This window comes from Manis pentadactyla, chromosome 11 (genome assembly GCF_030020395.1).
Source record: "Manis pentadactyla isolate mManPen7 chromosome 11, mManPen7.hap1, whole genome shotgun sequence".
Classification (NCBI taxonomy): Eukaryota; Metazoa; Chordata; class Mammalia; order Pholidota; family Manidae; genus Manis; species Manis pentadactyla.
In genome coordinates, this window is record NC_080029.1 from 88,467,090 (window position 1) to 88,484,753 (window position 17,664).

The window sequence follows — 17,664 nt, forward strand, 5'->3', positions numbered from 1 at the left end:
TGACTTATTTTTGAGATTTTCTTACCATCTTAACTGTCAGGAAGCTTAAGTCCATTTCATTGAAAGACATCTGTATAAGCTGGCAGGAGAGTGGAACAAGAGTGCTTGACTTTCTCCTGTCTTCCCCATGGAACTGGTGATTTATTTTTTATTATTTATTTTGTCTTTAAATAACAGGAATCATTACATCACCTGATTTCAAAAGAATTAGCCCAACCCTGGCAGAGGGCAACACATATTTGGACATCTCTACGTCAAGGAACATTTCCTGCTAAACTGGATTCAATTGACTTGGATGAAAACAAGTTCACAGGGCTCGAGAACTTGGCCGGGAAGCCATAAACAATGGGAAGCACCAAGTGGAATCTGTGCTTCCAAACTTGGGGGTGCTGACTTACATGGCGCCAGTGGGGTGAGGGAAGAGTCATGTCCATGTAAAGGAATCGCTGAGTTTCTGGAAGAGGCTGTTGGTGTCACTAATTTCATTACAAACACCAACCTGTGTCAGCACCAGCTAATGCCAAGGAAACACGTAGAGGGGGCAGGAGAGCACGGGTGCCAAGGAGGTGCTCAGAGCGAGTTTGGGCCCCAGCCTGGGCTCCGTTCCAGGGGTCAGCTCTCCACACTGGTGGTTGGAGCCTGCTGGAGAGGTGCCAAGTGAAAGTGAGGTGACTGGGCAGCCACTTTTAATGGCATTAAAAAGAAGCCAAGGAGTCAAGTTTAATGACATTATTACACAAAATAGAGTTAGAGCATTCCCTCTCTGAAGGATATATGCAGCATTTTTGTGATAACTACGAGATGACACCAGAGGACAGAGTTTTGTGGATGATATAGTAGAAAAAGATGTTATTATAATAGAAAAACCAAAGCCTATGCCCTCAAATTGAATACTATCCCCCTGCTGTATTACTAAATGCTGAAGCAAGTGTATACTAGCCTAGGATGATGTCAATTCACAGTAGAGTGATGGAAGGGAAACATTAGAACACTAATTGAATGCTCTAAACAATTTTGATGACTGAAAAATGAGGGTCGTTTATAATGAGTCTTCTCCTTAGGGTCTAACATAGATCCTCACAGGATCAACAAATCACTGTATGTGGTCAATGTCCAATAAATACTTTTTGACTAGTAACTGAACGCATAATAGGCCTCAGTCTGGGGAGATCTCTCTTTTAGGAGATGGTTCTCTCCCTCCTCTACAGGGCAACTATGAGCAAGAGGAATACAGGATGACGGATACAGGTTAGTTCGTTCATTCAGCACATATTTACTAAGCACTAATTGTATATCTGGCACTATTCTAGGCAAGGGGATTAAGAGATGAACAAAAAAAGTTCCTAACCTCATAGAGCATGTCAGACAATGGCAACAAGCACATATCTAACAAAACTCAGCTCTTAAAGAGTTTGAAAAAAAAATATGGCTGAGTAAGGAGATAATGAGTGATTAGCAGGGAGGGGCATTTTTACAGGGTGAACAAGGAAGATGGCGATCATTTGGGATCAGGATAAGGAAGTGACAATTGAGGAAGATACCAAAATGAGGAAGCGTCCTGTGGAGAGACCTGGGGAAATAGTGTTCCTGGTAGAAGAAACAGCGAGCAGGATTGAGCTTGGTGTATTCTCTGACCTTCAAGAACTCCAGGCTGGCTGAATGGAGCGCAGGAGGCAGGGAGCCGAGGAGCTGAAGCTGGAGAGCTGGGCAGGGGCCAATCATGCACCGGCAGGGCTGGCTTCATAATTGAGGAGGCCCACTGCAAAATGAAAATGGGGGTCCCCTTGTTTGAAAAGCAGTAAAAAAAGGGACTTTATAAGTACTAAAATATAAGCCTTTTTCCTTTCATTTTATTTACTATATAGACTGTACTCCCTTGAGTATGGCGATGCTTGGGGGTGAGTGCAGAGCCTCCTGGGCAGTAGGGCTCCTGTCCTGGGGCTCAGCATGGACAAGGCTCACTGGCTGCAGGGGTCTCCTCCCCAGCCAATGGACCACCAATATGCCTTACCCTGGTTGAGGGGGGGGGATGAAGGCCCTCCCCGTCCTCCCCCACCCCATGGTGGATGGGTGGCCCCCAAAGGATTGCAAATGTCTGGGAGCATGCTTAGTGCCTGATTAGGGGACAGAGAGAGGCTTGCCCCACTGCTCACCACCCTCACCAAGTACCTGTTGGAGGACTATAAATGCTGGCCCAGGCCGGGTCCTTCGGGGGTGGGGGTTCAGGGCTGTGGCAGAACTCAGGACTCTTGCTGTCATCCATGCCACTTGACCAGGTCACCACCCCAGGGGCAAGGCATCTGCTGTGTGTTAGGGACAGGGGTGGGAGCTGATGGGGCTTAGGACACCACAGGGTAGGGAATGGGCAACCAAAACTTATCCTGGGGAGGCAGGAAAATAGTGGGATGCAGGACGGTACATGAGCTGAGGTCCCAACTCTGAACACATGTTCCATGGTCCCACTGGACTTCATTTACAAAACTCAAATTCAAAGAAAAAAGTATTAAGATTTCAAGACATCAACTGCAGGGCGTTAGGCCCCAAGTGCAGGACCTGGGTATGGACTGTGGTGAAGACTCTGATCTTTATTCTGAATGAGATAACCAACTGGGAGCGGGTGGTTGGGGGCAGTGGCAGAGAAAATGATGTTTTAAAGAGATTGTTCCAACTGCTCTGTCAAGGAAAAAGGCCCTGGGGGAAACCAGGAGGACAGGAGATGGGGGTGGCGTGCTGGCAGCACCGCCGGGGGTGGTGGCAGGTAGTCACATTTTAGATGTACTTTGTAGGAGGCACAAGTTTAAAGTTAGTTTCAAGGAATACCTTTTGGATAAATTCTTGGACACAGGAGAGTTCTGGGGACAGGTCCCACTGACAAACCTGTGCCACCATGACAGAGCATCAAACCCCTGCATAATTTAAAACCCTAGAAAACAATGTGAGGGTATAAGGAAGACAATTACTTTAAAATAGAAAATTTACAACATTTTCTCTAAGAGACTTCTTAATGAACCCATCATCACACACACTAAGATCATATGCTATATCCAAAGCTCTCCTGAAATATGAAAGTAACAACTACATTTTAAAAAAGAAAAATATCCTGATCCCAGCCCCTGGGCTCAGGGAGAAAGTGCTTTGGTGGATGTGAATCAGAATGGATAGTACTCAGTTCTTCAACCTTATGCCAAGACCTCTGAGAGCATGGGCAGGTAACATGTACCTGTTAGATAGAGCCTGGGGCATCCCCAGCCTGAAGTCCCCACTGTGCCTCTGAGCCTGGTCAGAGCTGTCGCTGAGATGCTGCTCCTCATTGGCACACAGACTGCTGAGAAGCTGAGACCCCACCTCGCCAGCTCCTAGCCCTCCCGCGGGCGCCTCGCCCTGCCCGGCTCTGACTCCATAAGCCGCCCTCCTCCCCGTCTCATGTTGCCTTCCCTTACTCCGCAAGCTGAAAGCGACCATGGGGCAGGAGAGGTACCAATTCCTGGGACATGATAATAATCAATTCACAGGTTTTCAGGTACTTCCATGAACATTATTTAATTCCCATTAACATGAACTGTCTCAACACCATGGGCTCTCATCACTTTTTTTGGAAAGGGGGATGGAGGTGAATAGTGGAAAGAGAGCAAGGTGCTTTTCAAAGTCTCACATGGCCAAAGTTACTCTGTGATATTTTGTGAGAAAAGAGTCAGTTTCAAAAAAGGTGGAGGGGAGACAAAGTTTGCTCTGCAGGTCGTTCGCCTAAAATGTCAGGAGTATAGAGTCAAAAACATATTTTTCTTTCCCGAGTCAAGGAAGCTGCTGAGATATAACAGGGTGTTGTGGTGTGGAGATGGTTTCTGCTGTTTCTTCTCTTTGAAAGAAATGTCTGAGGCGGTCCTCCCATTCTGTGGACTCTGTTCGTTGGGTCCTGAACTTGTCATTTTTAAACTTCTCTTCAGAGGGTATCATGTGGGCCTGCAAAATTGCTTTTCTCAAATGTGAAATCCTATGTTTTGTGCTTTGGGTCTTTTCAAAACTTGACTTTACTGGATTAATATTTCTTTTCCTGGTATGAGAATAATGAAGGGCAGTGTAGTTTCAGCACACCAGCCTGTTTTCCTTGTGATGTCCTGGAGGAAAGCCCCGTGGGAGCTGCCTGTGGTCTGTGGCCACGGTCAGAACTGCACAAAGCCGCATACTGTCTGAGCGTGTGGATGCACCCACATTCAGGCCTTGCCCTGTCAGCCTGCAGAGCTCAGAGGCATGGTTGGCATCACAGCCTGGTACCTTCCTATTGAGCTCAAATGAGTTTACCTGGCAAAGGAGCTGTGTTATTCACCACTAGGGTGTTACTATGGTGTTTTCACATTAGTAACATTTTGATAAATGTAAAAAAGCACTGAAACATTTTATATGTCTTAAAGGAATTATTCACTTGTTATTTTAGTGTATAAAAGTCAATATATCTGAAAATAACTGTTGTGACTTGGGTATTAATTGAATATAAGTTCCTCTTGCATTAAGAAGCTGGGTCTCTATTGGCCAAATGTGAATCTCAGAGAGGACTTTGGCAATGCTATCTTTGTCATGATATCGTATGATGACATCAGAATAAGATGTTATTGGCTGTGAAGAATTGTCAGTGAAGAGATAGAATCTCACTTCCCTGTCAGCATAAAGAGATCACAGATGTTGATTTAATTCAAAATTCTAACCAATTCCCTGTCCTGCTCTTGGGCACAGGAGGTTTGGGGATTGTTCCAGAGCTTCTTTGCCTGGATTTCTCCAGCCTCCTGCTGCAACCATCCTACACTGGTGGGGACAAGGGAACTTCAGGATCATGTTCACTCTCCTGGGACCCAACCAGGAAACTAACACTGGCCTTCCATACCTGGCCTTCCAAACCAGGGTCGCCTCGGGGAGAGCGGCTGGTGTGGGAGTCCCCTCCCTGGGACACACTATGTCTAGGCACTGTCTCCTCAGCTCTTTTCTCCTTCCCAACTCTGAAGAATCTTTATCAAGCCTAGAACAAGAAATAAAGAAAATTATATTATCATGGCTTCTTTTTAAATCTATTCAATCTATGCTCTATCCTGAGGATTTCAAAGTTGATTTTGAAAACTTTAAAGCTGGAAGTTGGCTTTTTGTTCTGTTATTCTGAGACAATACTGCCATAGCAGATACCCATTGTTTGAAAACGATGTGGCAAAAAGAAAATACAGAGGTAGAAGAACACACAGGAAGTAGTCTAAGGTTACCCTGTTAGATATACAACATGCTCATGCAATTCTAGAAGGTGGTGTGCCGTGGACTATTTTAACACAGCTTGTACCTGTACAGATAATTACTCAGAGCCTCGTTTCTGCCCATAATCTAATTTCATGTAATTATAGATGTTTTAGAGCTTAGAGAGACTTTAGATTTTATCTAGTTTACACTGTTTTTCTTTCCTTTTTCAACAGACAGAAAACTGAAGAATGCAGAGGATAGATCAGTTGCATGTGGTTACACGCATATTCAGAAGCAGAGTCCACAGGAGAGCCCAGGTCCCTGCACTCCCATTAGTGGGCTCGCTCATAAACTGATGCAGCAGGGCCTTCCACTGTGTCAGCACTACCCCTGAGGGGAGAGGCTCTAAGGTGGAAACAAGCTGAGCTGATACAAAGAATGCAGTATATGAGGAAATGTTCTGCATACCCCTGGGATGGCCTCAGTTAAAGGAAGAGAAAGCCATGGTTGGGATCAGTTGGAAGACGACGTACAGGGACCATTCAGTTAAATCAACAGGACCATGAGGCTTTGGGCTGCTCTGAGATTCTAGTAAAAGCTACAGACTCCTCCCCAGACAAATGTGTATCTGCACAAAATTTTGCAAATGTAATTCAGGTCGTTTTCCGATCCCCTAAAATCCAAGACCTGAATGAAGTTTAAGAACCCTACTACAGAGTCAGGACCCTTCTTTGAGGTAGTAGGCAATGCCTGCGAAAACATCAGGAAGATCACTTTCCCCAGAGAACTACCCTGGGATTTCTCGGAGCAGGAGTAGAAAGGGGTTAGTCCACGGGTCAGTTCAGAGTGGGGGAGTGGCAACTCTGGGATTTTAAATATTTTAGGAGCATGAGCTTTGACAGAAAACTGCACTCACCTTTCCACCAAAGTCACCCTTGTGGGTCGGGGGCTATAATCAGCCTTTTGAAAGCAAGGCTAATGAGGGCTGAAGTAGAGCGGTGACTGTGTGACTGAACAAAGATGGTCTGTTGGCTCCTAGGTGAGAGCCGAGCTCATAAGCCACTTGGGAGGGTGTACTTTTGGGAGAAGAGCGCTGTGACTCCCACAACTTGGCAGAAAAGAAAGAGAAACTGCTGATTTCCAAATTCTCTGGTCCTTGGAGATTTTATCCAGTATAGCAGTAACAATAAAAATACTTAATTAAGAAGCAGGATCTTGGAATCTATATTTCTCCTTACTCTGATGTGAGCCCCTAAGCAGAGGGGACAGGAGGCTGGGGTGGGGGTTGAGGGTCCATGGTTGGGCGTGGTCTCTCATTCACTATGTACTCAGCACCTCTGAAATGACAAACACGGTGCTACAAGTTGGTTATAAATAATAAAATGACGGACATGGTTCCTGACTCTCCAAAGTATAAATTCTAGTAAGACATGTTGACAAGTGAACTGACCATCAGTGTGATACAGGTGGTGGTCCAGGAGAACCTCAGGGTGAGGTGTGCCTAACCAGGTTGGTGGAGATGCTTCCCGAAGGAAATGGAGACTGGGCAGATGGGTTGCAGTTACCCAGCAGAAGCGGGGCTGGGAGAGCTCCGGGTGGGGGACAGCACTCCGGTGGTAGTGCTGGGGCTGCCGAGTGAGGGTGACGGTGAGCGAGGGAGCCATAGGTGACACAGATGTGACAGGTCCTGGACCACAGGATGGAGCTTTGTAGGATATGCTAGGAGGGTGGATCTTAAATCTGAGAGCAAAGAGGAGCTTTGAAGGGTTTTGTGGGGAGGGATGACCCAACGCACCTTTAAGCCTGGGGAAGAGGGATACCGACAGATGCCTCACGTTAACATGCTAACTTGCCACATTCTCATGTCTTTCAGCCTGTTAGAGACGGAAGAAGCTGCAAGCGCTCTGTCCCACGTGCCCGCTCAGGCCTACACGGAAGTGCGTGTTACCTTGAAGCTTTGGTTATGGACCTGAGAAATGAATCAACACTTGTGCAGTTCTGCTTCCTTCCTGTACAGGGCACCCCAGCGTCACCTACCTGACGCAGCTGCGGGTGGTCTGCAAGGTCCTTCACAGGCACAACTCATGTCCCGCCCCACAGAAGACAAGGAAGCATGGGTGGTACCACCTTTTTCTTTCTATCTTCTCTTGACTGATTCACTAACCCACTTTCCACCCGCTACCCAGGAGAGGAGAGACTCATCTGATTGATGAGATAAAGGAGAGCCTCTGGCCACGTGTGGCTCAGCCTCTTCTTGACCCACTCTATTTGGAGCCACTTTTTGTCAGGATCCCTCTGCTCTGCTCATGCCTTTGGGGCTTACCCAGCTACCCTCTGCCCCTGCAGTGGGAGACCTGTGCTTTAGACTCTAGATTCTGTTTAGAGGAGGCTCATGTTGTCTCACGGAAGTCAAGCTGCATCCTCAATTTCAGCTTTCCCGGTAATAAAGTGGGTGTCTTAGTTTCCGTCGTTTTAATTCTGGTATCCATCTCTCGTTTGGTTCTTAACTCAGAGAGGGAAGGAAACGAATGTGATCACCTAACCCTTGCAAACCTGAGTAGTGATAGAATCGCTGACTTGTCCTTACCTACGCTTGGATTGCTGGTTTTCCTGATCATCTTTGCTGAAGTCTGGTTGGTTTAGGAGACTCATACTTAATGATCCAATTTATTTATTAACCCTTAGGAGAAAGCAGTTTACATAGTGGGAAGAATCCAGACAGGGGCGACCTTTGAGACCCTTCCCCCTTCTACACTCAGCAACTGCTTAATTTCTATCCCATCCCCCAGGGAAGAAATGAGAGAATTGGTTAGTTTAGAGGAAGAGGCTAGGTCTTGTGGCTTTATGCCACCCATTCACTGCGTTTGGAGAACTGATGTGGAGATTGGATGATGGTAGGAATTGTGGTCCATAGGGAACGGGAGAGCTTTCTTATCCATGTCATCTAGTATCTAGGGAATTTGTTTTTGGGTATTAACCTAATTTCTGGCACCATCTTATTTGTCTAACCCTCTTTTCTCTTTCTCTTATTGTCTTAGTTTTTAAAAAATTTATTTTACCTTACCTCACTGTATGTGTCTTTATAAATTTCTTAAACTAACTTAGCAACCAGCAGGGGACAGATAAATAATAATGTCCTCCCACAATGTTCAGTTCCCTTCAGATCTGCCTGGCTGTCAATCTGCTTGACATGGACAGTTTTAAAATATAGAAACACTCGGACTCATGCAATCCATGGAAACATGGCAAAGTCCAACATAAATGAGTTTTTAAATCCTTTTCAAAATTATTTGTACCACTGCAGTGCTCTATTAGAACTTATTTTTCAGATCTGTTTTTATTTTCAATTTTTATTTAAATTAATTCAGTAATTTTTAACAGTACTGTCTCTCAGGAACATGTCCAGAAACCAGCCTCTACTGATCATTGAGTCTCAAAGTTCACCTGAATCGTATTCCCTTCCTAAATATTTCTGGGCAAAGTCGAAACACTGCTTTCTAATTGGTTTAGTGCTTTGCTGAAGTGTTTATATAGATTTTGAAGAATTATGTTGCATAATCATGCTCTGCTTGGGGGAAGCATGGAGCAAGCAGAGCCTCCTGAGTGTCTGACTGCTGCAATACCAATGAATAGAGTAGACTGAGAAAGAATCACAAAAGTATGGTGGTGGTGTGGTGGTGATAGCTCAGATTTCACTGAACTGAGAAACCTACAGGTCTTCAAAGGCATCGTCTGATTACATTTAGGAATGATTCAGTCCCACAGAGATATCCTTCTGAAGCCTAGCTCCATCAGTTCTAACAGGTGTTTTGTGAGTTCACCTTCAGCAAGCTTTTATTTGGTGCCTCCTGTGAAAGGTGTTAACCACATCTTCTCTCAGAGTTTTGGCTCTGGTTCTAGTTCCTTCACAGAGTTTTGTAAAAAGGGAAATTCATAGCCTGACTCTGTGGTCTGATATTTCAGTTTATTGCTTCTGTAGTACACTGATCCCATCTTATACACGCTTGCTTCTTTAAGTGCCAAATTCATAGTCTCATGTCTACAAATGTTTCAGTTAATTTATTTTTAACATTCTGAGTGTGTTTTCCTTATAGTCTAGACCACATGAGAATATGGTTTAAATAAGTATTCTATTCCTTGGTTATTCCCAAGTTTCCATTTCTAGTCTTATTCACTTTCTTACTATTGCCTGTGTGTGTGTGTGCGTGTGTGTGTGTGTGAGTGTGTGTGCACACATGCATGCATGCCTGTGTATGTGTGTGGCGCATACATATTTACAAGCACTGCTGAGTTGGCAGACTGGCAGGTCTAGTATATATCGGAAAGAAGAAAATACCACTCAGTAATAACAGATTTGGTAGGAAAATTTTCTGTTTTTTAAGAGTAAAAAGGAGGAATCATGTTCCATATTAAAAGAATGGTACATATAATTATCATCCCAAATGTCAATAAAAGTACCCCACTGTGATTAGGAAGAGAAGCCTGACAGCCCTGGGGCTCCAAAAGAAACAACTCTATGGTATCAGATACCCTTGTCTTTCAAGGACAACAGTCCAGGAGCCACAGAAACTGAAGCTTGACTTTAGGGGCTCATGGCCATTTCCTCTGTTGACTAATCATCTGAATTGGTAGTCCAAGACTGTCAGGCTGTCACCTAGAGGCAGAGGGCTTTCACCCAGAAGCCATATACTCTATGACCTTTCCTGCTTCCTTTCAGCCAATGCTATATTAAGCTATTTCTGAAATTACTTCAAGCATGACTGTCAATTGTGACTGCATCTCCTCCCATCTTTGGTCCCCAGAGTCCCCAGCAGGGGTGTGATGGTGCTGACATCCACTCCTGCATGCCTTGGTAATACCAGGTATGTCAACTGCCCTCTGGCCCCCCACGCCCATCCTTGCCACACCACTAGTTCACCTGAGTTATGGAATTCTATAGGCATGGAAACAATGTGCATCACCAGCTGGTCTTCTCTTGGCAATTCAGTTCAAAACAATTATAACCACCTGCTCTGTTCTGGGAACTATGCTGGGCACTGGAGAGACCTTACGGAGAGAGAAGCCTCCTTCCTGAGAAAAAGTCATTCCTTCATTCAGCACAAATTCTTTGCTTGCTTATCATGTGCCAGACAGTATTCTAGTTGCTGAAAAATACATCCATTAAACAAAACTGAAGAGTTTGATTTGCTTATGGAAGTAACATTCCAGTGAGGAAAGAGAGACAACAAATAATAAGTAATAAGGTAAAATATATCAGGTTGTAACAGTCTTTTTGATGTATGGACCTGTACAGACTATAGTCTCCAATTGTCAAAACAAACACTAATCTGGATATTGCTGTGAAGGTATTTTGTAGACAAAATAAAGCCCATAATCTGTGGACTTTAAGAGAGATTAATCCTAGAGAATCTGGGTGGGCCTGATTCAATCAGATGAAAGGCCTTAAAAGCAAGGCTGGAGCTCACCTGAGAGAAGAAATTCATTAGCAAGTAGTGGCTTCAGTCCATGTCCTTCCTGTTGGCCTGGCCTGTGGATACTGGACTAATTTAGGCAGCCCCCAAGATTGCATAAGCCAATTCCTTTCAGTAAACCTTTTCATATTATTTTCTACTGCTTCTGCTTCCAGGGTTAAAACTTGACTGATAGAATTCTATGAACTGGATAAGCCCAGTTGGAGACATCAAGATACAGGCAATTAACATGGAATTTATACCTATCACAGAACTATGGACAAAGAGCTGGAGTAACACAGTGGAAGCAGTGATTACTTTGCCAGTACAGAAATTCTTGCTGTGGAGAAAGGAGTGCAACTCAAATACTATGGGGTAGTAAGCAGGTTGTTTTCTTTTTCTGGAACTTTTTCAGCATTTAATGTCTAAAATAGTAATGCCAACCTCATGTGATTATTATGCAAATATACATTAAGACTGTCATATATAAAGCACCTAGCACCACAACTGGCACATAGTAAATTCTATTCTCCTTTTTTTTTTTTAAAATATCCTCCTTCCTAATTGCAACAAACACATTTGACTTATGAGTATCATGGCAACTCAGCATTACCTTGACAGCATCAACCTATACCTGAGGCAGACACGTAGTAAAGTGGGTTCAGTGCATGCATTTAATAGGTTAACGCAGGCTCATGAGCCTGAGAAGAAAGCAAACTGGGAATTATATATGGATGGACGAGAATTAGGCTTATGTGTAAAAACCAGTCTACTCCATTTTTCCCGATTGTCTTGAAACTTTTCCCAATTCTCTATTAAGTGTTCAGAGAAATATCTGACACATCCTAGCTGCTCTAAATACCTTCAAAATAATCAAAGTGGTGCATCAATGAATGAGTTATAGTCTTCTAAGTCATCAACTAAGATTTTTCTTGTCACTGTTGGAGGATTTCTGACAGTTGGCAGGAAGAAAAGAGATGGAGAGGAATATTCTTCTGTCGGTATATTTCAAACTGTCACTTCTGGGTGAGGGAAATTACTGTCATTTCTGTACATATTTGACAGTGGTAAAAAGCACAGGAGAGCAATACTTGCTTGAAATAGTCCACATTATGATGCAGACCCCTCCTTTCTCTGGTTAGCTGAACAGGAAAGCATATTTCCAGGGTTGTTTTGCCCCTGAGTAAACCAATGTTGTATTCATCTCTGTAGCTCATTTGGAATAGAATGAACCTCCAGCTTTCTGGGGTGCATGAGGTGGCAGTTAGGGGTGCCTTAAAAGAGGCATCTGAGGCCAAAGTTGCTGCTTCAAATTCAGCATTATCATTAAATGGCAAGGGTTATATTCCCACACCTTCTTAAAGTAAAATAACAGGCTAGAATGAATCTTCAGCGAACCATTCATCCAACAAGCATCTTTTCAGTGCCCACTGTGTGCTAACCATAGGTGTAGGGGATAGGGACACATCGGTGAGTAAGTCAAGCAAGTTCCTATTCTCATGTAGGTTACTTTACTAGTTGGCAATCTAATTGGAACAAATAACATTTATTGGACACTTACTATACAAGTTCTCTGTCTAGATAATCAAATGTGGAGCATCTAGCAAAGAGTAACTAGCAGTGTCCCTGCAGATGGGAGGAAGCTAGGAACTGGGAACCTGGGTGCAAGGGGGAAGGGGACATCGCAGTCCGGCTGGTGACAGCTATAAAGGCCTGAGTCCCAGCCAGACTGTGATTCCCAGTGAAAAGGGGTGGTGACAGCAAGTCACTGAGCAGTTTGGATAGACTATTAAGGCAGACATCAGCCTTAGGGAAACGAGACCCAAATACTTGCATTGGATGCCTAAGGAGTTGGAGGGATAACTAGAACAAGGCCTGGTGCTTAGTTAGAGCTTAACAAATATTTGCTGAATGAGTGAAAGGACAGAATGAAATTTACAAGTGTGACTGATATTCACATCAGAACCACTGAACCAGAGCTCTGAAGTTTTCTTATTAGGGTCAAGATTTACTCCAGGACTTTCAGAAGATCTTTGCTCTGAAACAAAGTCAACTGACCCCATGGTAGACTGGTGAAATTTGCAGGAAGGCTAGCTTTGTCTGGTGTGATACATGGCCCACTCTGGTTTTACAGGCATGGCCAGGGCCACCCTGCCTGGATTCCTCTCAGCACCATTACCAGGGGACTGCACAATTTGAAGGGAGGTCAGGAGTGTAGCAGCTATTTTTAGGACCATCTATTATTCCTACTTCCATATTATAATATAACCCCAGATGAACTGGAGAATATTTGGAGGAGATTTTGGGGGCAAAGCTAGAGTCTGCTGAGGCCTAATTTAGCTTCTGTATTAATTTTGCTAGTGGGTCAACTTCTCCTGACCACATGTCTGTGTCAGAGCTGTCACTGTCTCCTGCCTGCCACTGAGAAATCTATTCAACTTCGGGTTAGGAAAAAAAAAAAATATATATATATACATATATATATATTTAGTTCCATCAGATTAATATGTAGTTATGGTCCTAGAAAGAATCAACAGGAAGGACATGTTTGAGCATCAGACAGCAAAGGTGAGGTTTGAAGCTAGGGTAGAGATTGTGGTTTCTGCCATTATTTACACCACCTTAGTGTGGGCAGCCCCAGGTGAATGAATATCATATAAAAACTAAGGAATATAAAGGTAACTTCTGTACCAGATGATAGCTAAAAAAGAGGTGACGGCATTACCTGGAGTTTTGCACTGGATAGGCAGTTAGCAGAGGCTGGGGTGGAGGGAGTGACGCCATTAACTGAGGGCCTCTGGGACGTGCCCTGTGCCTCCCTGCTTCACATACACTATCTCGCATTTTCCTCACAGCCCTGAGAGTCTGTATCATTATGCCCATTTTTCAGATGAGGACTCTGGGGCTCAGCAAGATTAGCTAACGTCTAAGAAGTGTGTCTGCCATGTGATATGTGCTTTCTTAAGTGAATAAATATATCTTAAATGAATAAATGAATGGATAAAGCCGCACAGTTGGTAAGTGGCAGATCTGAGATTTGTGCTCAGGCCAACACAAGACAGGTAGGTCCCTTACTGCTATACTTCCTCAAGGTTTTTACTTTTGTAGACAGCAAGAAATACCAGAGTAATGTTTAGCAGCTCTGTTTCTGAGCAGGGGAATGTGTGTCTTCTCCCTTAAGTAAACCCAGCTGCCAGAATACACTGGTGGAGTTATGTTATTAACTAGGAGTAGCCAGCTGCCTACTGGTTATCCACATGAAGGAATGCTGTTTGGTTATTTCCCTCTGACTGATACTGAAACTAAAATGGGGAAGGACTCCAAGTACAACACATCATGTAGAGGGGTGGGGGTACCCTTGCGGGATCACACTGAGAACCTGCCAAGAACACACTGAAATCATTATTCTGACAGATCATGGATACTTTCTCCCCCAAAGCCAGTGGCCACGTCTGCTGGGCACTCACTGTGGTCAGGCTGAGTTGGCTTCTGTAACATGGGGCTACATCAGGAGTCCAAGGACCACTTCCACTGGAAAAGCAAAGTCATTTGTCCACATAACAGAAACTTTGGAAAAGTTGGGCGACAAGGACCCTGCCTATACAGACATTCTCCCAGGAGGTCTTCTGTAGGTGAGTGCTGTGCTCCAAGAACAGGCAGGTCAGACTGTACCTTCTCCCCCGGGGCGTAGGCCACGGAAGGCTCAGAGCCTGGGTCAGGTTTCCCCTGTGTTGACTGATCCGGCTATGAGGTTAAGAATCTGTCTTCCAGGGGGATCGTGTTCTGCAGTCAGGGCAGGGTGACAAAATGAAGAGGTAAACCTTTATTGTTCCCTCCCAGTTTCCCTAGAAAGTACATTCTGTGTAAAGGGGTACTGCTTTTTTTCTGGTTTCAACATTGTGTATTCCTGGTTTAGAAAATCAGAGGACCTGAGACTTACGAGCTTTCTTTCTAGATTCAGGCTCAGACAGATCTGCCTGAAAAGGAACTCTCTCTCTTACACAGGATGATCTGGAAGACAGGGAAGGCAGTGACTCCTGGCTGAGGAGCCATGGGAAGAGGCCTGAACAGTTAGTGTACCATGTGGACAGGCGGCGTAAGAGACTGGGCACTATTGTTTCAGAAATGTACCTGATGACCTAATTTAGGGCATGTGTGATTTCAAGAAGGATACTGAGCATCGATCTGTCCCATACACTCAGGCCTGGGAAATGAGGATCAATAAACTCAGGGCAGAGTTTTCTTCATTCTCTCTTTGTCTTTATGGCTTCTGTAACATGGGGCCACATCAGAATCTAAGCTTCTTTCAATGACTGAGAAAATCCCATACACCAGCATTCAGGTATCTGAAGTTATGGTCTCTATCTAGTATTTCCTGGGTCCCCTGGTCTGTTTCATCTGCTTGCAAGGCCTTCATATTCAAATGCCTTTAAGATCTAAATCCCTACTCCAGATCTTGAAATATCTGCTGCTAAATGTACCACCACCACCTCAATCTTGATATGGCCAACTCATGCTCATTGTCTCTCAGAACACACTAGTCGTGTGTTCCCTGTCTCAGTAAATGGTTCCCTGCCTCATTAGGGTCAAGATTTATTCCAGGACTTTGGGGAGACCTGTGCTCTGAGGCAAGTCAACTGACCCCACGTTGGAGACTGGCGAGGTTTGTAGGAGGGCTAGTTTTGCCTGATGTGATATGTGGCCCACTCTGGTTTCCAGGCACGATCAGCGTCACCCTGCCTGGAGGTACCTCAGCACCATTGCTGGGGCTTGGGCAGCTTGAAGGGAGGTCAGGACTGTAGCAGCTATTTTCGGGACTGTTTGCCTAGAATTTAAGTTTGAAATGAACCACACTGGATTCCTCCTTCTCCCTCATTCTCATATCCAATCAGCCACTAAAGCATGATCAATTTCAACTCTTTAATGTCCTCTGGCCTGTCTCCTCATGTCCAGTCTTACAACTATTACCTTAGTTCAGGCCCTCGTCACTTAAAAACACTTTTTGGCCTGGATTAGTATAGTGGTTTCCTAAATGGTCCCTTTCCAGCTATTCCACGCTTCTAGTCAGGATGAATTTTCTGAATCATAGACCTCATGTCATCCTCTGTTCACATGCTCCCTTGAATGGCATTTCACATGTCTCACGCATTAGTCTTGCTTCTTTCCCAGATCCTTTCCCTGCCTCTCCCCCGAGGTTCCCATGGCATACACACCTATGTTCCACCCCATCCATTCTTCCCTCAATGTGACAGGCTCCCAGATACCTCCACAGCTTTCCAAAGCTGGTCCCTTTTCTGTTGGCACAAATCAATTCATTTTCAGACTGACCTACAGCCTTCCTGATTCTTATCTCCAGGTGCAGATAAGTGTCATGTTCCATGAACTGCCTTCTAATGACCACAGTGCTTCTGACACCACGTTGTGTGGGTTCTTTCCCTACTCCAACCTGTTCCCCACCAACCTGAACACCAGTGGGATATCCCACAGGTCAGGTCAGTGTAACCCAGAGCTGGTGCAGGCCCCACAGGTTAAGGGCTCATTCCATAAGACTCACCCACTTCAGACACCAATTTTAAGTCCCAGGCCTCTTGTTCTTCTGACCAATTAGCTATAAATCAACCTTCTTGTACTTCTGACCAAATCAGCTATAGGGAGTTCACTTGACCTCTTCCCCATGTTCAAAAATTTACTAGAATGGCTAACAGAACTCAGAAATAGTTTACTTACTATTCTCAGTTTATTATAAAGTATAAAACTGAGGAACAGGCAAATGGAAGAAATGCATAGGGTGAGGAACGAGGAGATGGGCACAGTTTCCATCCCCTTTCTGGGTATGTTCAAGAAATGCTCAGTGAATAACCCCCCTTGACTGGACAGTTTGAAAAGACAGGCTTTTTCTTAACATTTTTCATTTTACCATGAAAAATCCTGACCAAATAATACTTTGAACTTTGACTTTGAAAATAAACCTTTGCTCCTTCCTTCCAGGATTTCTGCTGCAAAGCCAGCTTTTACATCTAGGCGCTGCAGAATCTGGGATCAGAATCTCTCACAGCTTTATCAGAGCACATGTGTGCTAAACATTCAGTGCCAACGTTTTCTCTTACAAGAGCAAAAGACCTGTGTTTTGAAGAGACGTGTTGGATTGCCTCCCTCACCAAAATCATCTCCTACACTGTTTATTCTTTGTCACAGAAAAGATTACTCAAAGTAGGACATGACTGAGAAGAAATAGAAAAAACACTGGCTTTCTGCCATATCCACATAGTCTTTATCGTAGTAGCTTGATTTTAGAGATTTCTGGGAAAGAAGACTCTACGTGAGTCATTTGCTTACTGTAAGGACTTAGTAAGGACTAAATGTCTGATCTTCCCTCTGGTTTTGTTCTTTTGGGAATCTGGAAACTAGTGGGCCCCTATAGTATTCTTATAACTTCAAAATGGGGAGACATTATTTTAAGTATTTCATATCTAGGAAGTGCTTTGTTTACAGGTTGGTCACAGTAATGACTGCTTTCGGGAAGGGCTTAGAATGTCCCGTAATCCAAAGCACGGTACCTGGGGCCTTGCGCATGACATGCAGCTGCAGAGAAGTTACTAAACTGAGGTGGTCCTTCTTTCCCAAGTCAGCTCTTCCCATGCTTCCTCAAGGACAGCCTGAGGGCAGACACTGTGGTTCTTTCTGTGCCTCGAACAAACAAAATCTGGGAAAGGCCCAGGCTGAGCAAAAAAAAATGCTAGCAGAAATGAAGGAAACAATCAGCATCCGTGGCTGTGTTGGTCCCACGTGACGGCTGTGTGACTGCGACAAGAGGAAGGAAGGAACTGCCCATTTTTGCTTTTCTCTCTTTCCTCTTCTTCTTCTAGATTCTGTCAGAAAACAACCTTCTCTTCTACCCGGTGCCGGCTGCTGCTCCTTCATTTTGTTTCCCCGCATGGCTTCCTCGTATTTTGTTTTGTCTGGCTAGAATACGGATCTTGAGTCTTAGGTCTTCCTGAGG

The 17,664-nt window shown here is 44.4% G+C and overlaps 2 long non-coding RNA genes across 2 annotated transcripts in view; one reads left to right on the forward strand and one right to left on the reverse strand.

The window, feature by feature from the left end:
• LOC118914748 (uncharacterized) overlaps positions 1 to 127 on the reverse strand; it is an 80,795-nt gene extending 80,668 nt beyond the window's left edge. The window contains exon 1 of the long non-coding RNA XR_008992559.1: positions 26 to 127. This is a non-coding gene — a long non-coding RNA (uncharacterized LOC118914748). The remainder of the gene's footprint in view (positions 1 to 25) is intronic.
• A 13,698-nt stretch (positions 128 to 13,825) lies between these two features.
• LOC118914732 (uncharacterized) overlaps positions 13,826 to 17,664 on the forward strand; it is a 65,175-nt gene continuing 61,336 nt past the window's right edge. The window contains exon 1 of the long non-coding RNA XR_008992560.1: positions 13,826 to 14,296. This is a non-coding gene — a long non-coding RNA (uncharacterized LOC118914732). The remainder of the gene's footprint in view (positions 14,297 to 17,664) is intronic.